Here is a 27,670-nt window from a genome sequence, read left to right on the forward strand (position 1 = left end):
ATTGTAAATATAGACAAAGGTAGAAAATTTAGTGTCATATTGTCACAGTACAGTTAACTGTTTCATTGAGAGTTCTTTTATTCAGGAATATAAATGCATGTTAGTACTTAGCTTCACCTGCCAGTATGCTGATCTCCGTTATACAGCTCATCTATGGCTCAGAAACCTCCGGGAGCTCTTTATCACCTTCCAGCCTTCCAAGACCAAGCAAATTCTGTGTGGCTGTAGACCACATTGTCACACAGCTAGATCACCCACTTACAAAGAAACACACACACACAAAACAAAAACTAATCTATTTCTTTTTTTAAGACTTGTTTTATTTAAAGCTTGTTTCATTTATTTTAAAAGCAGAGAAGAGAAAGAGAAAGAGAGAAAAAGAGAGAAAAGAAAAGGAAAGGAAGGAAGACTATCTTGCATCTGTTTGTTCATTCCCCAAATGGCTGCAATGACCAGGAATGAGTTGGTCTATAACCTGAAGCTTCTCTGGGTCTCCCACTTGAGTTCAAGGGCTCAAGGACTCGGGTCACCCTCCACTGCTTCCCTAACTACATTAGTAGGGAGCAGGATAGGAAGTACCATGGGCAGCACTTGAATCAGTGACCGTATGGGATGCCTGCATTACGGATGGCAGTGACTTAATGTGTTATACCATCATGTCAGCATTATGCTTTTTTCCTTTTTATCCGGACTGCATTCCTTTCCATATGTACTTCTCAGATGTTTTGTAGCATAGGTAAATGTACAGTGTAAATCATCGCCCTTGTACATTTTGTATATCTTCTAGGATATCTTCCTCCTTTAAATTCTAGTTGCAACTTATACCTCATTTTCAGCAATTTATCCTTTTATTCTTTCTAAATAAATTGAGTTGTCCTATTTTTACCCTGACCAATATGAAAATTTCCCAAAGCGTAAAACCCCATAGTTTTCTTAATATCATTTACCAAAGTATGTGTCATTTCAGAATATTCATCTTACTGAATCATTCCGTCCATTTCTTTTAAGAAGAGCTTCACTAGAGGAAGAAATGATCAAAGCTATTTTATATGCAAACGGGTCTCTCTCCATGAAATTAATTGGCCTATCTAAAGATCAAAGCTTTGACTTCATTAGCCCCATGCTCTGATAAGCTTATTTGCCTCACAAAGTGTGCATGGTTAGATACAGCCTGTTCTAGAGACTTCACTCTTTCCAGAAACTGGCAACTTTTTTCTTTCGTATTGTTACATAAAGATTATCTGTACAAAAGTAATTGTCTTGACCAAGAAGGTCATGTCTTCATAGCATATAAAAATGTGTGCATAATTACTAAACTGATCAAGTTTCTGTGAACACCCCTGTGTTTATTTGTGTCCTTATTGTTAGCTTGTATATTTAATGAATGCCAGCTATGATATAAAAGCATGACTATGGGATGGCTTCTGTTTGTTAGAATTCTAAATAATGAACCATCTGAAGCTTCTTAGGTCACTTCTGTCTCGATTACACATTATTTTGAGAAAAAAAAAAAAAAGAATGGAAGGCAAATCTGCATGTTGTATAACTTCCTGGCTTCTCTCGTGCGCTTGGATAGGTTAGATTAGGTATACTCTCAACTTCTTTTAGTTTTTTCTATGAAGAAGGTTGAATCCATTTCTTACCCTTTGAGTCTGTTTAACCTTATGATTTGCATTGAAAGGGAGAATGCAATAGGCAGGGAATAGTATAACTTATGAACTTCTATTTTAACAAGCCTGGAAGCTTTTACCCTTGCCCTCTTGGAACTTTTAGCATTCTATTAAAAGCTTTGAATACAGATTCACTGGTGCATACCTCCTAGTTGTGACAAACATGCCAACCATCCTAGCTGAGGTCACAAGTCAGTTTGTGGTAGGTATCTGACATCTAACCCATGGAGCCGTCAGCCACCACGTGGCAGAGCCCTGTGGCTGAGCCCAGTTGGTACACCTCACAGAGCGATTTTGAATCATTGACCTTCAAACTGTTTAGTGCTGGGTTGCTTTGTTATGCAGAAATGGGTAACTAATATACTTACATGTTAGATTGTGTTTTTAGATATTTCTCTTTCATTTTCTCAATTCTGGAGTGCGTAAAGATAGACTTTCTCATCAACCTTTCTTCAGTGTCACAGGGTTCCCTAATGGCACCTAAAGCAATAAAGAATATTCCATTTAGGAATGGATCTAAATACCAGTTTTTGTATTAGTCAATTTTTCATCAGTACAAAAAATACCTGAAATACCTGAAGCAATTAACTTAAAAAAAATAGAAGAAAGTTCATGTTTGGCTCATGATTTTGGGAACTCAGTCTGCTCTCGGTTGTTTCTTTATATTTGTCCTCTGTTGATTGTGCTCTGGTTGGAGCAGCACAGAGTCTCCAGTGGCACAAGAAAGACAGGGAACACATGCCTCTGTCTACGAGTGGTCTCACAAAGCCACTAAAATCTAGTCACCAAGCTTCACTCAGATCCCATTAGCTTCCAGAGTTCCCACATTCAAACAGCATAATTTGGGTAAGTTTCCACCCTCTAAGTACCATTATCACAAAACTTTTGGGGACCAAACCTTAAATACTTGGACCTGTAGGAAACATTCGACATTTGAAGTAACATCTAAACTATAACAGATAATCTGATTTCTAAAACAAGGACATTACATCAAACACAATTTAAAGATTTTCTGTGTTACGGAACAAGTTCATTTTCGTACTTGAATTATTTGTTATGAATTGACATTCAAGACTCTAAATTTCTTCTTTGTCTTCTGCCTGAATTTCTCTCCTGAGTTCCTTCTCTGGGTCCCCAAGACATATAAAAGAAAAGCATGGGAAATGGATATGAGTGAAAGTCTTCAGTGGCCAATGCCCAATGCACCATGTATGTGTAGTGAGGTGGAGGTGAGAAGAATCCTCTCACTCTGCTTTTCCTGTGAAAATCCTACTCCTCCTACGTGTGGAGGAGCTGTGTTCATCTAAACCTCCATCTGAATTGCCACATAATGATGAGATTAAACACTGCTGAAGATGACTTACACAAGATGTCTTTACACCTGCTCAGTTTGTAGATGTGGGAGTCAGTGTGTACATTGGCTGAGCCAGTGGCCCAGTACTCTGAGAAGGCTCCTCACATATGTTACCCCATATGCTAGATGAAGGCTGACTGTGCCTTTGCTGTTGAGATTCATTTGTTGAGGTGGTTTTTGGCTGTGGGCATTCCAGGACTCTGTAGCTGACTGATTTCATGCATTTTAATAAATGTTTCTTAGGTGCTGAATATGCTGGGTTTTGCTTTGTGATTTCATGTTATGTGATTCAAATTGTAAATTAGGCATAAATCATACAGTGAGAAAAATGTCTTAGATGGCCAAGAGTTATTGAAAAAAATTTACTTAGCACCGAGAAGAAATTATTGAGGAGCATGGTGTACAAAATTTTGGAGCCAGAAGATATTTTAGAAACTATTTTCTGAGCAAAGCAGGACTCACACACAAGCAGACATGCAGAGTCACAAAGCCAGTTAATGATATTGTGCCATTAGAAATTAAGCAGGCTGTATACTGTTCTTCACAGAAAGGTCTTTGATGTGACTACTAGGTAATCACTGTACTAGGAATCCTAAGTATCTCTTTGTAAATACTTACCCTACAGAAATGTGGATATGGGTGATTGAGCAGAGACAGTGATCAAAACAACCCTCGAGCAGCTGTGTATATGCTCATGTGCAGAAGTCATCCCCCAGGAACCCTAAGGGATTAATTCTAAACTCATGGACACCAAGACACACAAATGGGAAGCTTCCTGATATTTGTCTCAAATAGCATTTTTTTTGCATGCAATCTATGCCATCTTCTTTTACACATTAAATTATCTCTAGATTGTTTATAACACTTTTAAATTGTAAATTATATGAAAAGTGTTGCTACACTATATTGTTCAGGGGTTCGTAACAAGAAAAAAATGTCATCACATTTTCAGTATAGATGCAACTTTTTTGCAAATATTTTCCATCTGTGGTTGGTTGAATACAATGCAAAAGCTATTGAGCAGGATGCCCATTGTGTACATATTTATGTTTTAACACACACACAACACAAATGTGAAGAGGGTGGGAGGGGGAAGAGACACATTCTGGGCGGAAGTAATTCAGTCCAACAGCTATAGGGAAGGAAAAGCCAACAAGGAGAGAGAAGCAATTGCTTATGCTAACTCCTCTGTACACTGTGGAAATTTCAACTTCCGCAAGCTCCCCAAAGTAGTTCAATGAAGATCATGGAAGCTGACCAGTCAAATCATTCTCTTAAGGAAATGATTATCTCTGCTTCTCCTATTTAGCCTTTAGAAAAATTAAGGGGAAGAGACTGGAGTTCCCCCTAGAGGCCAGTATTCATACTCACAACTACAAAACTTACTGGATCCTCAAAAGCATAAGGATCTTAATGTTTTCCAATACTTGACAATTTTCTAATGACCTTGCATATTATTACCGTGATCTCTGTTCATTAGTTTTCCAAATTTTGAAGATTGAAAATAAAATAATTCCTAGATTATCCCATTCATAAAAATATGATGGTTTTGTTTTATGTTGTTTAAAATATAAACCTGTACATTTTACTGTGTACTTAGCATATTTGACTTCTATAATTAAAGTTCAGATAATTCTAATAGTTAAATTATTACGGATTAATTATCTAGGGGTGAGTTAGAAAGAAACCAGTCCTATGCTGCCAAGTGACTATTCATGACCATTCATGAGATGTGTTGATAAATTGGAGCATGACAGTTACCTCTGCTTAGTGAACTGTATTCCTTAACAACTGACTGTAACATTGATATGCACAGTATACCACTAATTTCTCCTTGGCAAATTTGGTAATATTGAGGTTATAATAGCCATTTTATTAACAAAATAGAGAGGTGGAAAATACTTCTTTCATTGTTGTTTTTGTATTGATTACTCTGTTCTGTTGGTAATATGCCATGAACTGCTAAATGGAATTGGAGACTGGTCTTATTAAAGTACTGGGTGAATTTTTCTTGTGGTCATGATAAGATACACAGACATGGGGTAGGAATATTTTTAGTGTTAACAAGTTTATAGTATATACTATACATAAACACACTACTTAACATTCAAAGTTTCATTTTCATGTTGCACAGAATATATATTTTTATATCAGATGCAGGTACTACAGATAGAAGCGCTTCTGGTACTGAAAATCTGGAAAGAAATGACTGGAGAAAAAAAAGTTGATATATTGCTTCTGCAGCCTCCGTCCTCTCCTTTGTTGTCTGAATGTTGGCAGTTTTCAGAGAAGGCCATTTGGGGGATAGATGCAGTACTTTCTTGACTAGGTTCCAGTTGCACTGCAAAGGAATTCCTGCAGTTTGCAGGAACAAAAAGTAGTCTTTAGAAACACATTCGCTGAACAGACAAGAGGCTAAGCCATATCACTTAGCCAACCTGAGTAAGAAAGCACATCTTAAAATATTTTACTGAAGTATCCATGTCAGAAAATGCTCAATACTTTATTATAAGTGTTGCCTTCTAAGATTCTTCTTCATATTTGTGGAATTTTTAGTACCAAGTAAACGTAAATATGCAACATTTTATTTAGCACATTGCTATTTCTGTTTAAATTCCACTTTTAATGACAAAAACATATTATTATGCAATGATGTGCTCACAAGTATGTCTTTGGAATTCTTCAGTGTCCTCACATGTAATGAATCATAATTGTTTATTATACTACAAGAATAAGAGTATGTCTCAACCTCAACTCTTAAAACTGAGAAAAATAATTGTGATTGAAGAGTCTTAATGTCAAAATTAACCTGGAACTTTGCATAGAAAAACTGACTTTTCACAGCTGTGTTCACCTGGCCTGTATTTTGTATTTGGAAAGTATGACTTTTTGATGAATATGTAAAATGATTATGAGAAGTATTTTATTTGGTTTTCAAATGAGAGCATTTTCTATGGAAAAGAATGCTAGAATTGGAATTTTAAAACTGGGTCCAAGTCCTAGGTAGGTTTTTTTTTTTTTTAATTCTTTTGGTAATCTTTATATAGTTGATTAGGGCACAAAGGGTCAAGGGCTACAGGAAAGTGAGTAAGACCATTGTTTCCACATTATTATTATTACTATTATTATTATTATTTTCTATATCTGGTGTGAGGGAAGAGATAAAGAGAAAAGCCCCACCCAGCCTCCCACCCATCCCAGGTCCCCAACGTGGGGCATGCTCTGAAGGTCCTGCTCATTAAGTTTTGATAGTTCATCAGTTCTGAGTTGCTGCCAATCTTGCCGTTCCAAACACAATAAACCCTCTTCAGAATCCACTGGCTGACATAGTCTCTTCATGGTTGGGCTTCTGAGATCAGAAGTTCAGTTAGATCTCCAAAGAAACTTCGTCTAAGGTGATCCCAGACCTGATTCTTGTGTATGAATGCCAGTACAGGGTCCAGCATAGTACGTCACCCCAATCAGCTTATGGTTATGGTGGTGGTTGCATTTGCTGGGTCATTTGTGTTTCCAGCCCTATCTTCCACATGAACCAATGGGTGTTGCAGTCAAGCCTGATTCTGCCCAGCACACACTCCTAATTTTTTATCTTGCTGATCAGTGGGTTATATAATTTTGCTTAGCCTTCTTTGAAAAGGAGACATTTATTCTTGCTCATTTGCCACGGTGGAATGATTGATTTAGTCAGATCCGAGGCTGTAGACAAAACATTACTCTACATGAATATAATTGATAAATGTAAATGAGTTAGCTAGCAGTAATGTTATGGTTGATGAGATGACTTAAATGGTCAGAAGTGAATTTTAGTCACCAAGGTAGTGCTGTAGTTCAGTTGTGATTTGTCCTGTAGAGGCCTTACATTGTTAGTTGGCACAGGGAGGAGCAGTGGAATCTTCTAAAGGTGAAGACTATGGGAGTCCTTAGATCACTAAGGCTTGCACTTGGGATGTATTACATTTCTTGCAGAGACCCTGGTTCATTCTGCTAACAGATTGTTAGAAAATCTTAAGGATGATGTCACCTGACCTTTCCCTGTACAGAGGTGCAATCTTATGTTGCTTCTGCCATGGTATTTTACCATGAAGTGATTCAGTGCTCCCCCAAACCTATAGCATGCTGTTGCAGTTATAAAGATAACATGGTTGGAGGAAGCTCCAACTTCTAGGACTCAATATGAAGGGAACAATTTGGAATTGTGGTCATTGAGGACCTAGGAGCTGAGCTGCCTTCTCTGATGATGAGCGTATGCAACAACTCCCATAGGTCAAAGTCCGTTCTATAGAGGACTGTTAGGAGCAACTTGATGTTGCTCCTTAGAAGAAATGTGATAGTGCTGTAAGTACTGGTAATATTACAGCTTGTTTCAGCTGCTACTATGGGAAAGACCAGCTGCTCTGAGTAAGCAAACAGTGAGGGTGATAATTTTAGGAGCAGCAGAAAGACATCTAGTGTCCTTATCGGAAGAGCCTAGAGTAAGGCCAACTGGGACACAAGAAATATTGTTTTGAGATTCACAGTTCCAGCATCACAAAGCATGTTATGGACAAATGGAGTTTGAACTGAGAAATAATTGGTATAGGGTACAAAATGCTTGGCAACTTGAAGTATGATAATGGCATGATAAATTAGAATTTTATAATCATGATTAATACATTTGCTTTTTTGCATCTTGAAATTAAACAGTGGTTTAATTATTCTTCAGCGATTCTGTGTTGTCAAATAAATCCCCAAGAGCAGGTGCTTGAACAGTATTTACATCACACAATACCGTCTTATGTTTTAGACTGTATGACATATTCTGTTATCATAAAAAAAGAGCTAGAATGTGAAGGCAGAAAGAGGTGAGCTTAGGATAAAGTGAAGTGCAGTGAGAATTTGATCATTGTTAATATTTGTTGTGGGAAGGAAACTCATAAAAAGTTTTTTTTTTTAAGAAAATAGTTGGAAAACGATGAGAAGGCAGATACTGTTTCATATGATGTGTGTTGATTTATCTTCAAAGTATCTCTTAGAAATGGTAATTAAAGCATCGGCACTAATTGTTGGGCAGAGTCTGACAGTGAATCTACTGATACTTTTTGGGTAATCCAGCATGATCCTGAGGTCTCATGTCAGCGCAGATCATCTCCAAAGATCTTTGGGAATTGGCTGAAAGAGCCGGCTGTTCTCAACAGAAGAAAGCGACATTCAACCCATGTTCCTCAGCCTCATAGTTCAGGGTAATTTTCTTTCTATGGATTATTGCCTCTAAGAGCCTGAGAGATGCTGATGATAGCATTCTACATCCCACAGCATGATTATTTTTAGAGCAAATTGAGGATCTTTTCTCAAGAATGGCAACAGAGAGTGCCTTATGTCTTCCATACATTGAAAAGAACAGATATTCAAAGCAGATAGTTGTGGTGGTGATGAATATTTTAAACAGTTTTTCTCCTAATAGTGATTTCAGAAGGATCTGAAATTATTTGGCCAGAAAAAAATCTTTATTGGTTTGTCTCTTTTGAAGCTGTGCATGAAAAATAAAAACATAAAGCATGAATCTTTGAGACGAGGAAATAGCCTGATGATGTGAGTTTGCGGAGAACAATTCCAGATATTACCATTAGGTGGGGAGAATAGTAGGACTTTTTCTATTCTCTCTCATTTTATGTTTCTCAGAGATTGTGTTGATATATGGGGAATTGTATAAGATGTCTTCATAAATTAATAATGTTGGGAAAGGCCTGTATGTTACACTGTTGTGAAGCATTCTGATGACACTGTACAAATGTAGAAAGTGATCTATGGGATTTTGCTTGTGTTCCAATCACTCTCCATTTTTCAATCATTTACTGCCTAGTTGGCTTTCATTCTCTTGCAGGACCATTGAGTGCTAAGTTACTATAAGAAACTAGATTTTTCTTCCCATGAACATAACTTACAAAGAGAGAAATGACAGATAATAAAATCAAAGATCAGCATTATTTTATATTTTACTGCACCCCTGTTTTGGAAATTTATTCACATACTGCTTTTTAAATCTGTTCTTATCTGTTACTGTTCTCTCACTGGAGTGCATGGTGGAGAGAGGGTGGGCGAGGGGACAATGACCTATCTCCTGTGAAATCAAAATTTGTAATAAGTAAAAATTGTAATAAGTAAAGATCATCAACTCATGTACATTTATTTTAACTCAGATTATAAATAAATGGCTAGCTAATTAATATCTCATTCTGGCAGAAATTTGGAAGAGCAGCCAGATAGCTTTCTTTCCTAAGGAATGTAAAAGGAGCATCTTCTCTGTCACTGGTGCTGGCAAGGCTGAACTGTACATATCAGCTTCACACTGCCACCTCCTCTAGCTCCCAGCGCCGAACTGGCTGTGAAGTGCTCTCCTAGCACTCTTCCCCCTGGCAGCCCAGCTCTGGAGAGGAAGCACACACTCAAGCTGACATCAGGGGATTTCCGGGACAGATGAGGCTCTGCTCTGGTAACCTTCTGTGGCAATAGAGCGAAGGACTCTTTCTTCAAACTGTTCATTAGGGACCTTTTAGACAGTCCTTGCCTTGAATTGAGCCAGTTTGATTTGCAGCCCTGGAGCAAAGTTATTTTAGATTAGTGTGTGACCAGCTCATACTGAGAGATTCTTTTATTTCTTTATATCCCTTATCTGCACTTGTCAGCTGTGAGGATAACAGAAGAGGATAAAGAATCTCCTACTTGCTGGAGATCTCTAATATCTACTTCATCATCATCGTGTTAGGGAGGAACGCTGAGAGTCGATGGTTTGCTGGTGTTGAGGCCTAAGAATTTATTTGATGAATCCACAGCTGACTATAGATTCTCCCTCTAAATAAAATGTTACTTTTTCAATAAAATGTGTGTTTTTTTCAAACAAGACTAAGTGACAGAATGGGGTTGACTTAATGACATTAAAGTAACACTACATAGATGATGAATGAAACAGGGAAAGAGATCTGTTCACTCTCAAAATGGCCCCAATGGCCAGAGCTGAACCTCACCAAAGCCTGGGTTCAGGATCTTTATCTGGTTCTCCCACATGGGTAGCAGGGTCCAAACATTTGGACCGTGTTCTGCTGCTTTTTGTAGGTGGTTAACAAAGAACTGGATGGCAAGTGGAGCAGCTGGGACCACCCATAGGGGCTATCATTGCATACCTCTACCTCACCTGGTTTGCTGCAACTCTCACCCCAGTTGCCCCATTTCTTATCACCTGCCAAGAGAATTAATACTGGGATTGAGGGCTGATGTAGATATAATTGGAGTAGGCTCCCCAGGATCCTCCCTCAGATCTCAAATCTGTCCCACACCACTTCCATGTCATTAACAAAGGCTTCAAACATGGGGGACTCTTGACAGTCACAAGATGAAGCTTGTAGATTTTCTTTTCTATGCTCCTTTTGTCAAAATGTGCTGATGTTTATGTAGTCACATAATGGAGCTATTATTTTATAATTGTATCGCAGTTCCTAAATCGTCACTTCATGTGCTCTGTTTCTGACAGTTATGGTCTCTTGGACTTTCCTTCAGAGCATAGAGGAATTATTGTGACTTAGTATAGAACTATCCATCTTCAAGGTGTAGTTCTGTGGCATTCCACCTTCCATGCTTTGTGGGAAATTGTCTCATTTTCTGAATCACCTCTGTTTTCACAGCTGCTCTTAAATCTAGAAAACATATTTGCCTACTTGAATCTCTCATCCCACAAATGCTTTGCTATTTTGTTCCCAGTGTTCTATATTCTTTTCGCAGGGAGGTATCAGAAGAAAGGTTCACACAGAAGTTATTTTCTAAAACTAAGTTAACAATTATTTTAATAGTTTACTTGAAATTCAATAGTTTTTCATCTTTTGCAAGTTGGAGACTAAATAAAGATAGTCACATAGCAATATCTTTGTTAATTTGGTGAAAGGTGAACAAATTAATTTTACCATGACTTTTCTGACCCTTTTAACAGTGTTCAAACCAATACTTCCATGATTTTCTTCAGCCTTCAATTTGTGTGTCAGCCATGATGAAAGGCTTCAGGTGCTTCATAAAGATAAGAACTGTCCTTTTCCTGCAAAGCACTGGCCCCCCAAATAATCAGGGAATTGGGATGTTTATGGCATTTTCACCTGAAGAACAAACTCACGCTAGCTCTTACACTTTAAGAGTCACCTTAGGTTATCCTTTGAAAGAATACGGTGGAGAATTTTGGTTCACAGTGGCTGGGAGCAGATACTCACTAGGTATTTGGCAAGTATCTGTTAAAATTAAATTGGCATGAAATGTTTATTCAGCTGTCACTGAGTTAATTTATAGAAGAAATTATTTCCATAAAAAATTACAGTGGGATGACAATAAAAGTGATGGAATTAAATTGAATGTTGTAAACTTCAACTTTTTGATTTGATAAGTTATTTTTAATGATTTATTTATGTATTTGAAAGAGCTATGGTGAAAGAGAGAGAGACAGAGACAGACAGAGACACTTTGCATCTTTGCATCTGCTGGTTCACTTCTCAGATGGTTGCCACAGGCAGGCTTGAGCCAGGCCAAAGCGAGGATGTAGGGTCTTCATCTGATCACTCACACGGCTGCACTGGTCATCCCTCAGTATTTGCCTCAAGCCATCAGCAAGGGGGCTAGATAGGAAATGGAGCAGCCAGAACTTGCACCCATATGGGATGCCTGAACTGCAGAAGGCAGCTTTCCCTGTGAGACTGGCTCAGCAATTAGTCAGGTATTTGAGGACCTCACGTGAATTGTGAATGAGGTTATTTTAGTGTTCTAAAAGAGAGGACTGGACTACTTATTTGTAAAGAGAAATATAAAATTCAAGCAACTTTTAATTAAAATAAGCTGACATCTTTGTTTATGAAATCCACATCAGTCCTGAAGTTGAACTTGGTCAATGATAGACGGGCTAGAAGGACTAGATTTCACCTGCTGTCTCATTTCAAATGTGAAGGAACTTGTTCTGCCTCTTAGAATGTTGTTATTTAGTACATTAGTGCTGCTCAAATAGTTCACTTTTATGTAAAAGATAAATTCAGACTTTAGCTAAATATATAAATTATCAATAAAGTGTAGGTTAGATTACTTAATATTTATCTGACTGTTTATTTTGTTGTGTTGTTAGGGATAATTAACTTTAGGAAGCTTATTTTGTTTGAAAAGCTTCTACCCTCTTTTAATTTTTTACAAATAATATTCTGTATTCCGCTATTGGTGGCATTAATTCACATTGATGATGCTGCTGCTGTTGCTGATTCACCAAGATGATGACTTTTTTCACCTGTTGATTCAAGCACTGCTTTGATTTGTAGAGGATTTTATTTTTTTTCCACATTAGTAGTATGTCCCTTCTTTATTGTCTCCTTTTAACTTCTATTATTTGATGTTAGGGCATTTCTATTTTGATTGCCTTTATAAGCCTGCCTATCCCTGTAGTCTTCTTAATTATTGAATGACAGAGGGCAGGAGTCAAACAGAAGAAATGGGAAATGGAATAAAGCTAATGACCAGGTTTTCTTTGAATCCACATGTTTAGATTTAATTAGGAAAACCACAGGGCAGATCCTTTTGGAAAGGAACAAGAATGTGTTGTTGATGTTTTAGTTCATAAATTTCTAGGCTACAGAGACCGTGTATTTAAATTAAGTGCCCAGCTCAGCATCATATTAAATGATGATAATGATGTGTGATAAATTAGAGCTATTTCCACTGCTCCATGGTACTTTTACAATGTCATTACTTTGTTTCTGTACCTATGTATGCATGGCTTAGGAAAACTATTCACTGCAGTGTATTTACATCAACAAACTGAGGTGAGTAGCTGACAATGGAAAAGTTTGTCCAAACTGCCATAGGACAGAAGAAAAAGATCTACAAGTGGTTTTCCATAGGTTCATCTAATAGGTTAGACATAATCTAGAGGAGCTGCATTCATAGCGAACATAATGGTTATCATGGTTATCAGTCCTAAATAAATATTTTTCTTTTGTGATTATTCTGATTCATTTGATCATGTTTAAATTAAGTCTAATATAAATCTCAGTTTCCTTACTGGTAAGACTGTTGGAATTTATATCAAAAGTGAATCACCTATATTTGACTTGGATTAAACGAATTCATTCTCTACCTCTGTTCAACTTCTGTGCTTCTCAATTAGTGTGGCCATGTTCATATTTGGTATCGGGCTTCATGCGGTTAGTGTTTTTATAAAAAATCTGAGGCTGAGTATTCTGGAAGGGAATGAAGTTTGGAAACATGGTGCTGGCATGTGCACAGCTCCCAGGGAGGGCTCCATGTGGGAAAGGAGAAAGTGAAAAGGGAAAGAACCCAGTGGAGAACATGTGCTCAGAGACCAAGAAAAACGCAAGCCTCACTTTATAAAAATCACTCTCATTGTCACTCTTAATGAGAGCAACAACTGAGTGTTAACAGAGAAGCTTAATCTTTTAACGCCCTGTATACCTTTCAATAGTGTGAACAGTGGAAGGCAAGCCTCAGCATGACTTGTGGTGGAGACAAACCCCATTGGAACCATGGAGTGTCCCACCCAGCGTGAGCTGACTTGTATATGTACAATACCAGTCACAAAGGCCGTGTACAGTAGGTGACGTAACTACATCTTTTAGTTTTCAACAGTATTTTCCCCCCTCTGCCTTTTCATCAGATGCTCTTCTTCTCTATTTATCTGTTACTTTTTGAATTTTTTAATAAAACTAAATTATTAGCAAACATCTATTTATCTCGTAAATTCGTAATTGTATAAATACATACAAATTTACAAATATATCTGTCATTATATAATGTTTTGTCCTCATTAAAGTCATGCTATATTGTACTGCATAGATCCTTCCATAATGATCTTCTATTGTAATGTTTACCTAAATATTAATGAGTTAGGTGCAGTTCAGTGTTATTTGACTGCATACAAGTAAGCAAAACCCAGCTGAGTTTATTTAGAATTATTTGAGTGGTTACCAAATACAACACATCCAAATGAAATGAAGCAACCAGGAAAATAATGTGTTATTATAAGATATTCATCCCGAGAAAATATTGCTATATACAAACTGAATGATTTAAGTGGCACAAATATTAAAAATAATGGATTGTTTTACCATTTTGTATTTTAAAGAATATCAGCATTTTAAATTGAAAATGTTTATCACACTATCCAACAAAGTTATGTAGCTGATCCTTGAATGACTGATGACTGTATTGCTGGGATTCCTTCCTGAATCTTGTATTTTTTTCATGGAAATTTTGCATGACCAAGCATGTGATCAATTATGGATCAAGAGCTCTGTATTTGAGATGAGGTACTACAGACTTCCATGAAGGGAAAAACAAAATCCTCACCACTACATTTCCAATTAGAATGCCATCCTTGAAGGCATTAAGCCTCAGAGTTTGCTTAAAGACCTTTTAAAATAAACATTTTATGTAAAATATACTCGTGCAAAATTATACATACAAAAGTGCATAAATCCCCTGGCTTCCCTTATTATACAGCCTACATCAAATATACAGCTTCCTTTATTATACAGCCTTATCAATCAGTCTTAGAGAAACTTATTGATAAGGAGTCTCATGTGTCTTTTCCCTGTGCTAAGATTTATATTATTCCTGTGGTTATTTCTTTTTAAAAGCACATTTTTCCCCCCACAGGGTAAGTAAATCTATTTTGTAAACTATGAATGAATTCTTTCATATCCGTTGTTAGAAAGGTAATTAAATATACTCAATATTAAAAGCAACTACATGGTGACATCTTGAACGCATAGGGAATCTTACGGTCAATGTTATTAACTTTTTAGCGTATTATTTACTACTTAGTGAGTTATTTGTGGACCCAAAATAGCAATATTAATATCTATAATAATTTAATGTGAAGTTATCTAGTGCTGTACCATCTTCGGCAATGAAATGTAAAGGAAATCATCACTCACTATCATTAAAGACAAAGAGTCAGAGATTAAGTGGTTTGGTCAAATAAACAATTTATTAATGACTGAGTTAACACTAGTAGCTAACTATTGGGCTTCATTAGAATTCGCCTTGATAAAGATATAAATCAGAATTGGTGGAGTAATTTAGAGTTACTAGTCATTATCATATCAGTGAGGAATTCTGAATATAGAATTAATATTAAAAATGGGCATAACGCCAGTTTGTAAAAAGGAAATTTATTTTGATTTTTCAGGTATTTTTATGATTTCACATGTACAGTAATTTATGCAAAAACAAAAGCAAAAGATATTCTTATATTCATTAAATGCACACCCTATATTTGTCTATTTTTCTTCTTTAGAACATCAGTATCTTTCTCATTGCAAGATATGAAATCCAACTATTCGGATGGTCTATTTAGTATACTCATTGCTTAAGATCCCTGGTTAATTTACCATCAGAATATCAGTTTCAATGGTTCTGATTTAGGTTTGGGTGATCATAATAAGAAAATATTCTGTTTGCTCCATATGTATAAACTAAGATTACACAATTGTCTAACATCAGTTTTTATGCTGGTATTGTTAAGATTTCTTTTAATTAATGTTTGAATGGCCTAGATACAAATGAATTCATCTCTTCACAGATAATTGTCCTTCTAATGAAACTGAGAAATTAATTTTTTTTGCTATGATGTTGATTTGACATACTGAAAGTATTGTTAGTCTTTACATTGCATTTCTCCAACAGTGAAGGGTTTCTATCCAAATTTCATTATGATAGCATTCACTTATAAAAATGATTTATAGAACCTTGGAATGAGGCCACTAACAATCCCAGTTTTAAAAGCATCCACATAAGTAATAATCCATTCAGCATTGGTACTTGCTTTTTATTGGTAATTAAAATGATCTGGAATCAAAATGAGAGTAATAAATAAAGTTCAGCTTCAGAGAGTAAGGCAGTAAGTGAGATAGTTCAAACTGCTATTAGGGAATGGGAATGTTTCTTGACGACATTTCTCTAAATGTGTTATCTATTTTCAAATATGTGCTATTACAAAATTATCCTTACAGATATTATTCTGTAATTTAAGTTTAACTCCTTATGCAAATGTGAAGCAATTCTTACACTCTAGCAGAAAATGCAATTTTATTTCTGGTATAACTGAAACTGTTATAAGATTCCCTTTCTAAAAATCAATACCTCCATCTTCCACATGCACAGCCACTAAAGAAATACGAAGTCTCTGGGAGGTGGAGATTGTTGGGGGAACCTAGGGAGGTTAGTGGGAAATGGAGAGGATACCCCAAACCCTCTTCTTCTTTTTGTTTAGTATTGTATTAAAACTTACCAAAAACCTACATATTGAATTTGATAATTGCTTTGTTAATCGGTTCAATAGTTTGATCCTATCTTCACTACTATCTCAATACAACAATCTGTCTCTTCCAAGAACACGCATCTTGTATTTATGCTTTGTGGTTTGTTGTGCTAGTGTAATAATGGCAATAAAGTTCCCTTCAAATAATGAGAGAGATCCACGAGTCAGGTCCTAAACTGTGTGTGTGTGTTCACACCTGCTCTGCTTTCTATTTGACACTTAAAAACTCTGAATATTGGAGAAATGTGTAACGAACTTCCACTGAGTTAACAGTTTGATATCATACGTATTTATTATTTCACAGTTTCTCTAGGCCAGAACATGACCTTAAGCTGAATCTGGAGCTCAGGGCCTCTTGTGGCTAAAATCAAGGCATTGGACACATTGGACAACCTGTATTCTCAACTGCAGACTCAACTGGAGAAAAACTGACTTCATTTATTTTTCTGCTTTTTGGCAATGTTTAACCTTCTTTGCATGATTGAAGGTTCTATTTTTGCCTGGCTTTCTACTGATATCCTTGAGCTTGACTACTTGCCATTTGTGGTTCTTCAACAGAGAACCGTTTACTACATCAAATCCACACTCAGTTCTTAGATTCCATTCTGTTAAAGCCAACATGTATGTTGCAATACAATCACAAGAAGACTTCCTGATGCTGTGTTATCATGTAACATAACCATCCTGTGAATAACATCCTGTCAGCTCTGCCTTATTCCATGAGAAGCAATGCTTATCCTCAGTAACAAGGCAGTTGTGTAGGATAGAAACACCAGGTTGGAGTGGAGATCATGAAAGCCACTGTAAGGTCTGCGCAGTTCATAAAATTAACCAAGACACAGCTGAGCGCTAGTGACCTAATCCCGAACTATTAATCGCTTTAATCTTTTTATAATACAAATAGAAAATACAACCCCAAAAGATATTGTTTATATATACTTTGATGAGTTTTTGATGAATAATATAAGTGATATAACTACAGATTAAAGAAAATCTGATGGGAACTGGCTTATTTCACTAAGCATAGTGTTTCAGGTCGCATCATGTGTTTTCCCTAATCTGTGGTAATTAATACACAGTGTAAATAAATGTAATCAATATGAAAGAGATTGGCATCTTAAGATTTGATTATTGTTTACACACTGTGTTTATACTCTTGAGGAATAGTAGGATTTTTTTCCATCCTTGTTATTTGTTGAAATATATACTCAATGAAGTGTGAAGCCTGTGACTGTGAAGTGAAAGGAAAGTATGCCCTTGTAAAAATTTAAAAAATGAAATAAGGAAGGAGAGGAGTGGCTGGGAATGCAGGCAGTTGGGAGGTGGTAGGAAGCATCACTGTGCTCCTAAATCTTTATTGTGAAGAACATTGAATTTATTCATTTCCTATAAATAAGATTAAAAAATTAGTGGTATAATCTCCACAAATGGGGAATTTCTTAATCCCAATTTACTGCTGAAAATAAGATGTGCAAACTTTATGTATCTTATAGGTTTAGAAATATAGTAAGTATATTGTTAAATTACACAACATATAACATTAACAACAACAGCAACAAAAGGAAAATCCACTCTGGCTTTCCATAAAGCGCTACATGTGATTAACAGAGAGAAGAAAATGACTTTTTAAATCAAACAAACATACTCATTTATGTGGAATCTGTGCAATGTTTGTGTTTAAAAACAGAGTTAGATTTTATCAGAATATTAGGGGAAATGATCAGTGCATTATGAACTGTACCTGAAGTTCCTGGATTATGATGCTGAACCCAGGAAGTTTTAGTTGTCTAACTCCTTTTTTCAGACCTGGAGATGCTAAAATGAAAGAGCTGTAATTCTCATTTTTCTCCAGAAGATACTTAATGCTATATTAGAAAATAGCGGTTCTGTAACTTCATGGCTGCTTCTAGGGTCTTCACTTTTTACTTCCGGTTTCATTGTCTCCCTGAGTACTGCCAGAGAGGAATGAAACCTCAGTTCACTAAAGGGAAAAAGGGTGTGCCTGGAGTTTATGAAGAAACAGAGTGGAGGTAGTTACTGACTCTTTTCCACACTGTTTTCTTTGCTACCTTCCAGGGGCATCTAGTAAGCCAAGGAGCAGGAGATCTGCAAACTATGCCTTCACCATTTTTCATGGAAAAAAACAGACCGACTTTGCTGTAGGTGAATAGGTAGAGGCCCTTGTTGCAGTTCCCATACCCTGATGTGCCCAGTACGTTTCTGATTAGCAGTTTCAGTTTATAATCTGTTTCTGTCTGGTATGCATTTTGTGACATTGAACACATCTTAATTTGGAGAGACTTTAATTCTTGTGGTATATAAATAATAATGAAGCATCCTGGGATTGAGAACTAAAAATAGTTATTTGTAACATCATCACACGGTGTTTTTATTTGTGTTGTTGTTTTAACTTGCTTAGCTTTTCCAGTTTAATAGTTGCTTTTTAGTTTTGCATGAACTTCAAGAGGAAAGGTATATTTTTATTTTTTGACGCCACATCAAAAATGTGAGAAAATAGGAAATTTATGCTAGCAGGAATGCCTACTAATCCAAACTACCTTTCTTTTTAAATAGAGATAAACAGTAAGGCAGAACATTTCTGAATGAAGTTCAGTATCAGGATTCAGTTCTTGAAACTGCCCTAAATAATGTCCCTTTTCTGTTTCAAAATGTGATAGAACGAATGAGTTAACAAGAGGATACAAGGAAGTGTGTAAAGAAAGTGCTTTCACAAGATCCCTGATTGCTACCCAGCTGAGGGATATTGATTTGAGCTTACCACCTGGCCCCGCTACAAAGAATCTATATCCAAAGAGAACACTTTTGTTCTTCACTATTCAGTACATTCCTTGTGCCAATCATAATTTTGTCCTCCCTGATTATTATTCTCTGAACTCCATAGAAAGGAATACTGGTGCTTCAATATGCTTTATACATGAGCCCAGGAAAGCAGCACTTCCACTAATCTACCTTAATGCTTTGTTTTGATTCTCCTTTTGAACACAAGCATGGCTATTAAGACTGAATCAGTCAGAGTTTCAATAGGAAACAGATGGCGCTCACAAATGAAGGTAATTCCAGGAGGGTTTATTACAAAGGGGATATTTGCAAAGTAGAACCACAAAGAAGAATGCAGTAACCTGGTTTAATAATGGGAGAGCTATTTTCTCTCCTAGGTCCAAAGGAAAGAGGGATAACAGTTCTCAGCACAAAAATTTAACAGATAAACCCATGTTGGTCAGGGACATGGACAGCCAGAAGCTACCGGGCAGGGTCAGAGTAGAGTGCATGCATCCCTGACATCCCCTACCCTGGACCTGTTTTGTCCTGCCAGATAGACTCCGGAAACACAACTGAAAGAGGAAAAAGAGACATCTAATATGTGCATATTAAAATTTTGTATTGGAAATATTTGTGTCATATAAAATAGCAAATATTATGCAGAATTCAGATTGTGAGAGCTTTGCTTTGCTGAATTTTCTTAAAAGATACGTATTTTTTATTGGAATGGCAGATACACAGATAGAAAGAGAAATAGACAAAAAGATCTTCCATCCCCTGCTTTACTCCCCAAGTGGCCACAATGGCTGGAGCTGTGCCAATCTAAAGCCAAGAACCAGAAAATTCTTCCAGGTTTCCCATGTGGCTTCAGGGTCCCAAGGCTTTAGGCTGTCTTCCACTGCTTTCCCAGGCCACAAGCAGGGTGCTGGATGTGAAGTGGAGCAGTCAGGATATGAACCTGAACCCATATGGGATCCTGGCAGATGTAAGTCAAGGATTGTCATTAGACTATCATGTTGGGCCCACTTTGTTGAACTTTAAAGAGGGAAAACAAAATTCAACCCATTTATTAGTTGGGTTTCCATAGGCAGAGCATAACAATTTCTGTTTTTCAAAGATGTATTTGTTTCAGATAGTTTCCAAGAGTGAGACAGAGTGAGTAGGAAAGAGGAAGGGGGGCATGGGAAGGAAAGGAGGGAGGGAGGGAGAAGAGAGAGCGAGCAAGAGAGAATGAGAGAGATGTGGGTGAGGTGGGGTGCAGTCTTCCATCCTTTGGTTCATTCTCAGATGGCTGTTTGAAGTCAGGAGGATGGAACTATACTTGGGTCTAAAACCTGGGAGGCAAGAATCAAGCTCCTGGACCGTTTTTCTCTGCCATTCCAGGCACATGATTAGGGAGCTGGATCAGCAGCAGAGGAAACAAGGACAAAAGTTGGCATTCTGAAACAGGAAGCTGATGTCTTAACTAATGACTTAACTTGTTGCGTCATAATGTTGGTAGTGGTATTACTTTCTTTAAAAGTGGCATTTAGATATAAATGGCTAGGAACATTGAAGAATAATTTCTCAAGTGATATTTAATCAACTGTTTTTTTTTGTTATTAGATTTTGTCGAGGAAATTGAGGATCTAGTTGTTGAGATTTTTCAGATGAAAAAGTTTCAAACTGATACCATGTTCTAAAGCAATAAATACATAGGCAATGCAGAGTTCATATGGCTGAAATCATGTGTGTAAGAGCTGCCAGATCACTTCTGGGATCCAAAATTAGAGGTCATGTTTTTGGGTACATTTTTAAGAAGTCTTTTAAAAGCATATGATTAGGCTCCATTTTTTTTTTGTCATCTGGTCATAATGCTTTCAGATATTAGTATTGAGGACAAATAGAAAAGGTGTCATCAAGAAAGTCAGGCCTGGCATTGTAGCCTGGTGGCTAGAGTTCTGGGATCCCATATGGCCACTGGTTCTAATCCCAGTGGTCCCGCTTCTCATCCAGGTCCCTGCTTGTGGCCTTAGAAGCAGTCTGGGATGGCCCAAAGCCTTGGGAACCTGCACCTCTTGTGGGTCCTGGCTTCGGTTTGGAGCAACTCTGGGCATTTGGGCTGCTTGGGGAGTGAATCAATGTACAGAAGATCTTCCTCTTTGTCTCTGCTTCTCTGTATATCTGACTTTACAATAAAAATAAATATATCTTAAAAAAGTTAAAAGCTTAGAGAGAGGAAAAAGACATTTTTAAAACATACAGTTTTAAAAGGACTGAGAGCAAGTACGTTCATGTGCTTGAAATTCATTAAGGACTCCTGCAAGTCGTAAAGATGCCACAAACGAGAATAAGTGAGGTTCAAAAGATTTAAACCAGCATGTCACCAAAGGGAACAGTTGAATGGCTGGTAAATATTTGAGAATAAGACTCATTTATAATCATAATAATAGAATCAAATGAGTTCTAAGTATGGACCAATTATTGGCAAAACTTTAGAAAGCATAACAATTTCAAATATAGAGATGTGAAATTGTCATGTAATTGGGAGGGAGATAAGACCATTTTGAAAGCCAGTTTAGTCTTGCAGTTTAAGGTGTGATCTTTAAAGACCCTGCAACTAATCTCTTGGGTATATAACCAACAAAATAATTTGCAAATGCTTTCCAGATATATTTGCAAGAATATCATAGCAATGGTTCATTCCAGTTCATTGCAAACAATAGTCATTAAAATTGACAGGGATAAATACATTGTGATACAATCATAGATTAAGTTTATTTGTGGCAATATGTCTTAGTTGCATTCCACAACAATGATAAATCTAGTTTTGAGGGAAACATAGGAATATATATGCATATATATGTTTTTATATAGAGAATTTTATTGATTTTATATGAAGTGAAAAGGTAGGCTTCTGCCTACCTTTGTTTCTATAAAGCCCAGATATTTCTGTTTAGTGGTGTATTTGGTTTGCTGGTAACATAACAAACACAATCCCTGCAAAAGGGTAATGCTTACCTGTGGACCTGTGGTGGAGATGGTGAAGAATGGTGGTATGTGGAAAGACTAATAAGGAGGTGTTTGGAGATTGCTGTCGAGGCCGCATTTTTTTTTTCTCTTACGTAATGGTTGCAAGCCAGTGTTCTTTGTAAATATGTGATTCTGGAGTTTTCTTTCTGGAGAAAATCTATCGTCTGAATTTTAAAAACTTAGTTGAGCCTTCACATTCTGTAGTCCCGTAGTTGCTACTATCTCACAGCGATGTCTAGTGACACTGTTTTTTAGACTTTCGTAGTACTTTTTAATTTTAATTTTATTTTTTAATCTTTAATTTTATAATACAATTCTGTAGAGTCTGAGATTCCCGGCCTCGCATTCCTATCCCCTCAACTGATTTTCCTCATATTGTTACAATAGTATAGTCCTTCATAAGGAGCTATAATTCCATCAGTTTGTGATTTAAGTAGTGTTTTTTGATGTTGGAAGATTTAAGCATCAGGAGCTTAATGTGAATTTTGGATATCCGGCAAATATCTAGCACATTGACACCAATAGTCCTTTCCTTCTGACACTTGTGTAGGGAAAGTGTCCTTAAGGCATGCATGGGCAGCTTTGAGTTGTAAGGAGTAGGTTCAGTGCTGACATTAATGGCTCAATTGTGAAGAGTAATGTATTGTGAGAATATGATAAGAAGAATAACAGGATCAGAGCTGAGAAAACAAGAAATAGCCTGTACCCCAAAGAAATGTTTGGAGCCAGCTCATAGGACATTTTGCCCTTGAAAGATTTAATCTGAGTAGCTATTAATAAAGAAAATGAGGCAAGTAAAGATGCTCCCATGGAAATGGCCAAATGCCTTTCTTATTATATCTCTTCCAGCTGCTTTGGGAATTTGTTGATGCTCACAGAGATTTTATCATTCCATTTTTGCATTTTTTCCCAGGAAGTAGCAGATAAACCATGAAGATTGACTTGAGATAGAGACATTTTGTCTGGGAAGTTACAAAAAGCCAGGATCTCTCTGGGCTTCGGAAAAGGGCTCACCACCAGCCGGGTTCTTCCCTAAAGAATTAATCCATTAGAGTTTAGAGACAGTCATCAGCAAAATGAAAAGGACAACTATGAAATGTGAAGAAAATACTTATTTTTCAAACCGGGTATCTGATAAGAGGTTAGTATCCAAAATATATAAGGGACTCACCCCACATAAAAAGCCAAACATTTCAGTCTAAATCTGGGCTAATGACATGAGCAGACATTTCATCAAAGTTGGCGTACAAATGGTCAACTGTAACTCATGAAAAAGCACTCAAGTTCTTTAGTTACCAGGGATATACGAACTAAAGCCACAATGAAATGTAGTCTCATCCTTGTAAGGATGATTAATTTTTTTAAAGAAATGAAGAAATAACAATGTCATTATTGGTAGGAATGTGAGTGGTCACAATCAGCAATGAAAGAATTATCATACTTCATAAAAATAAATTAAATAATAAAATCAAAAAGAGCTACCATGATTCTAATAATGTCAGTGCTAGTTAGATATCCAACATAAACCAAATCCACATGTTAGAGATGTTTATACTCTCATGCTGATTGTGATATTATTTACAATAACAAGATGCTGAAACAGCCTGTCCTGTGATAGAAGAATAAATAAGGAAATTGTTAAACACATACACGCAAACACATATATATGGAAATTGATACACACATATGCATCACATATACACGTATATCATAAAACTATGGAAGATTCATACAATGAAAATACTGTAATTTCAAACTTTGTTACAGCAATGTAAAATAACTTTTAATTCCATTTTCTACAGACTCTTGAAATCCCCCTGTAAATATCAGTTGATCATTAAATAGCAAAAGGGAGATTGGGAAAATTGCAGCAAATTGCATGAAAGTTGAGAGCTTTATGCTAACGGAAATAAATCAGAGAAATATAAGTGTTGAAAGGGCTCAGTTATATGTGGAACTGACAAAAGTCAAAGTTAGACACTCAGAGTAAAATGAGAACGTGATGCCTAGGAGGAGGGGAAATGGTCAGTGCTAGTCAATGGGAAGTGACTCTTGGTTGTAAAATAAGTTCTGGAAAGGTAACATACAACATGGTGAATATAGCTTCTAATACTTTCTAACCTCTGTGAACTTAACTAAGAAACGGCATGTTGCATATTACCACATGTATTCACACACATAAACACATGTACATACAGCATATAAAGTAATGGGTAGGTTAATTAGTCAGTTTGTGGTAATTATTTCACAGTATATGCATAAATATTAGCATCAAATTGTACAAGTAATTTAAATTTTATTTGCAAGTACATCAAATTAGGCTAGAAATAAATTAAAGGCAATACACCAAATATCTATATGCAGCACCTACAAAAACAGAAAATTATATAAATAAGAACTCAGGTGAATCCTGTCATTTAATCATGGATTACATGTGTTTCTGTGCAGATTTCCTGTCTCATGTATATGAGAACACTGTTGTGATACAACATCACAAAGTGCATTTTAGTGTGATTAAAATTAAGACATATTCCTCTTGGTTTTTACAGTACAGAATTTGAGAAATGGAGAGCAGAAAAGCACTATCCATTTAGCAAGGTCTCCTGTGTTTTGAGTGATATACCCTTTGTTTTATGGCCTATTAGATTTTTTTGTATTTTATTTTTTTTTATTCATTGATTACATTGTATTATGTGATACAGTTTCGTTGGAACTGGGAATCACCCCACCCCTCCCTCCGCCCTGCCCCATTGTGGAATGTTCCACCTTGTTGCATATCCACTGATCAAGTACAGTTGAGAGTCCCTCTTTGCAAGCATAAACTAAACATAGAGTCCAACATCTTATAGTCCAATCTAGTTCCTCAGCTTCCTGGGGAGACCCTGTCCGGTCCGAGGGCAAAACCATCAGATTATCAACCCCATCAATTAAAGGCTCCAACATACCCTCAGCAACAATTAACTTTGTTGTGTAACTAATAGTTATAGTATTGAGTAACCAGTATGTTAAAAACAATTGCAATTTCTTAACCATCTTCTGTGATCACCTCATTGTCAATTCAGTTTTAGTTTATACACAACATATAACATAATATACATAAAATAACATGTTTTACATAATATCATATCCTCTTAAATTAAGGCAAACATGTGGTATCTGACCTTTTGGGATTGGCTCATTTCCCTTAGCATTATGGTTTCCAGCTTGGCCCATTTGGCCACAAAGAACTGCATTTTGATTTTTTTAATAGCTGAGTAATATTCCATGAAGTAGATGAACCATAGTTTTCTTATCCAATCCTCTGTTGATGGGCATTTCAGTTGCTTCCATGTTTTTGCAATTACTGATTGTGCTGCTATGAGCATAGGGGTGCATGTTGGCTTCTCATAAAACAGGTGTTTTGGGTATATTCCTAGGAGTGCTATTGCTGGATCATACGGTATGTTGAATTTGAGTTGTTTGAATGTTCTCCATACTGATTTCCATAGAGGCTGTACCAGCCTGCAACCCCACCAGCAGTGGAGTAGGGTTCCCTTTTCCCCGCAACCTCGCCAACAAGTGTTGTTGGTGCTTTTATTCATGTGGGCCAGTCTTACTGGCGTTAGGTGGTACCTCATTGATGTTTTAATTTGGATTTCCCTTATTGCCAGGGAACTTGAGCATTTTTTCATATGTTTATTTGCCATTTGGGTTTGTTCTTTTGTGAAGTGTTTGCCCATTTCCCGTGCCCATTTCTTGAGTGGCTTGTTTGTTTTGGTGTTTTGGTTGTTTTGTAGTTCTTTGTATATTCTGGGAATTAGCCCTCTATCACCTATGTCGTGCGCGAAGATCTTCTCCCATTCTGTGGGCTGCTTTTTTACTTTGTTGATTGTTTCCTTTGCTGTACAGAAGCTTCTTAGTTTGATGTGGCCTATTAGATTTTTTAGGAGTGTCCTGAGAGTCATGTGAAACACAGATTCTAATTCAGCACTCTAGGGTAGGACCTAACATTTTATTTCTTATAAGCTCCACTAATGCTGATCCAAGAACCTCTCTTTGAGAAGCAAGAACAGAGAGATAAAAATGCGCCTCCACTAATTTGACCTCAATGGCCCCTGCTCAGTACCTGAGGTTAGAATGTATTAAAGATGGCTCTTGGCATGCATTTGGTCTAGGGTTTTATAGATTAGCACCCTAGGTACCTGTCTCTGATTTTAGAAGCTTTTGCAGAAAAAAAAAAAGAATTGAGGCTCAGTATGGTGATATTAACAACTAATCATGAGACCTGAGACCACTAAGTTAAGGGCTAAAAGACTCAGGTTGTTGAATTTAATTATTTCCAAGATCATGATCTTTTTCTGTGCTTCTCTTTTTTCTTTCTTTCTTTCTTTCTTTTCTTTCTTTTCTTCCTTCCTTCCTTCCTTTCCTTTCCTTCCTTTTTCTTTTCTTTCCTTTTCTTTTCTTTTCTTTTCTTTTCTTTTCTTTTCTTTTCTTTTCTTTTAATGAAAGAACTATTCCAATGTAGATTTTTCATGGCATTGTGATTTGTGCTATCTCCCCTCCCCTTTCTACTTTCTTTCTCTATAGGTTTTTAAATTTGCCCTTTCAAAATATTGATTTGTTTTTGTGGTAAAGGCAGATTTGCAGGGAGAAGAGACAGGGATCTTCAGTCCACTAGTTCATTCCCCAAGTGGCTGCCAACACGGCTGAAGCTGAGCCAATTTGAAGCCAGGAACTTCTTCAGGTCTCCCACACAGGTGTAGGGTCCCAAGTCTTTAGGCAATCCTTGACTGCTTTCTCAGGCAACAAGCAGGGAGCTGGATAGAATCTAGAACAGCCGGGACAGAAACCAGCACCCACATGGGATGCCAGACCTTGCAAGGCGAGGATTTAGCCACTGAGTCATCAAATCAGGGCCTAATTTTACCCTATGATAAAATTTTATCTACTCATTCCCCATATCATAGAAAACCATTTTATTTTGTTTTTAAAATAATATTTAGTAATTTTCATTTCATGACTGCTGTAATATTGAAATGCCAATGAAGGTTATTAATTCAATTTCACTATACTTCTAGCCACAGTTGTCTCCCCTTCTACTTTATTTTAAAGAAATAAGACATGACTCTCTCTAGGGTCTCATGAATGTCTCCTTATTTAAATAAAATCATCTGAAGTTCCTGAGAAATATAAGCACAAACTATCATAACAAATAGAGAGGTTTGGACTAAACTGTAAGATGACAGTTATGCAAGACAGCTATGTTATTGAAGCAAAACTTTAAAATTCCTTTACAGATTTCTCTGACAGTTTAGACTGTAATTGGGGTATCCTGAATAGATATCCATTTATGGACAAGAGGATATATGGGCAATCTCAAGTTTCTTTGTAATTTGGTAGAATATGCAGTGAGAGAATTTTTCTAAACATTGATTCATGACATGATCAGTGGCCTGTGAAGACCACGGTCAGAGACTTCAAAGATGGAGAGTTTAAAGCAACCAGTATTCACTGGCAGGGCACTTGACACTGACCCCAGAACCC

General features: G+C 36.7%; 1 protein-coding gene across 4 annotated transcripts in view; it reads left to right on the forward strand.

Annotated features, from left to right (window-relative positions):
- The window catches only part of INPP4B (inositol polyphosphate-4-phosphatase type II B), a 378,253-nt gene that overhangs the window by 71,472 nt on the left and 279,111 nt on the right, over positions 1 to 27,670 (forward strand). The gene's annotated exons all lie outside the window — the stretch shown is intronic.

The sequence above is a fragment of the Ochotona princeps genome, chromosome 7, assembly GCF_030435755.1.
Source record: "Ochotona princeps isolate mOchPri1 chromosome 7, mOchPri1.hap1, whole genome shotgun sequence".
Classification (NCBI taxonomy): domain Eukaryota; kingdom Metazoa; phylum Chordata; class Mammalia; order Lagomorpha; family Ochotonidae; genus Ochotona; species Ochotona princeps.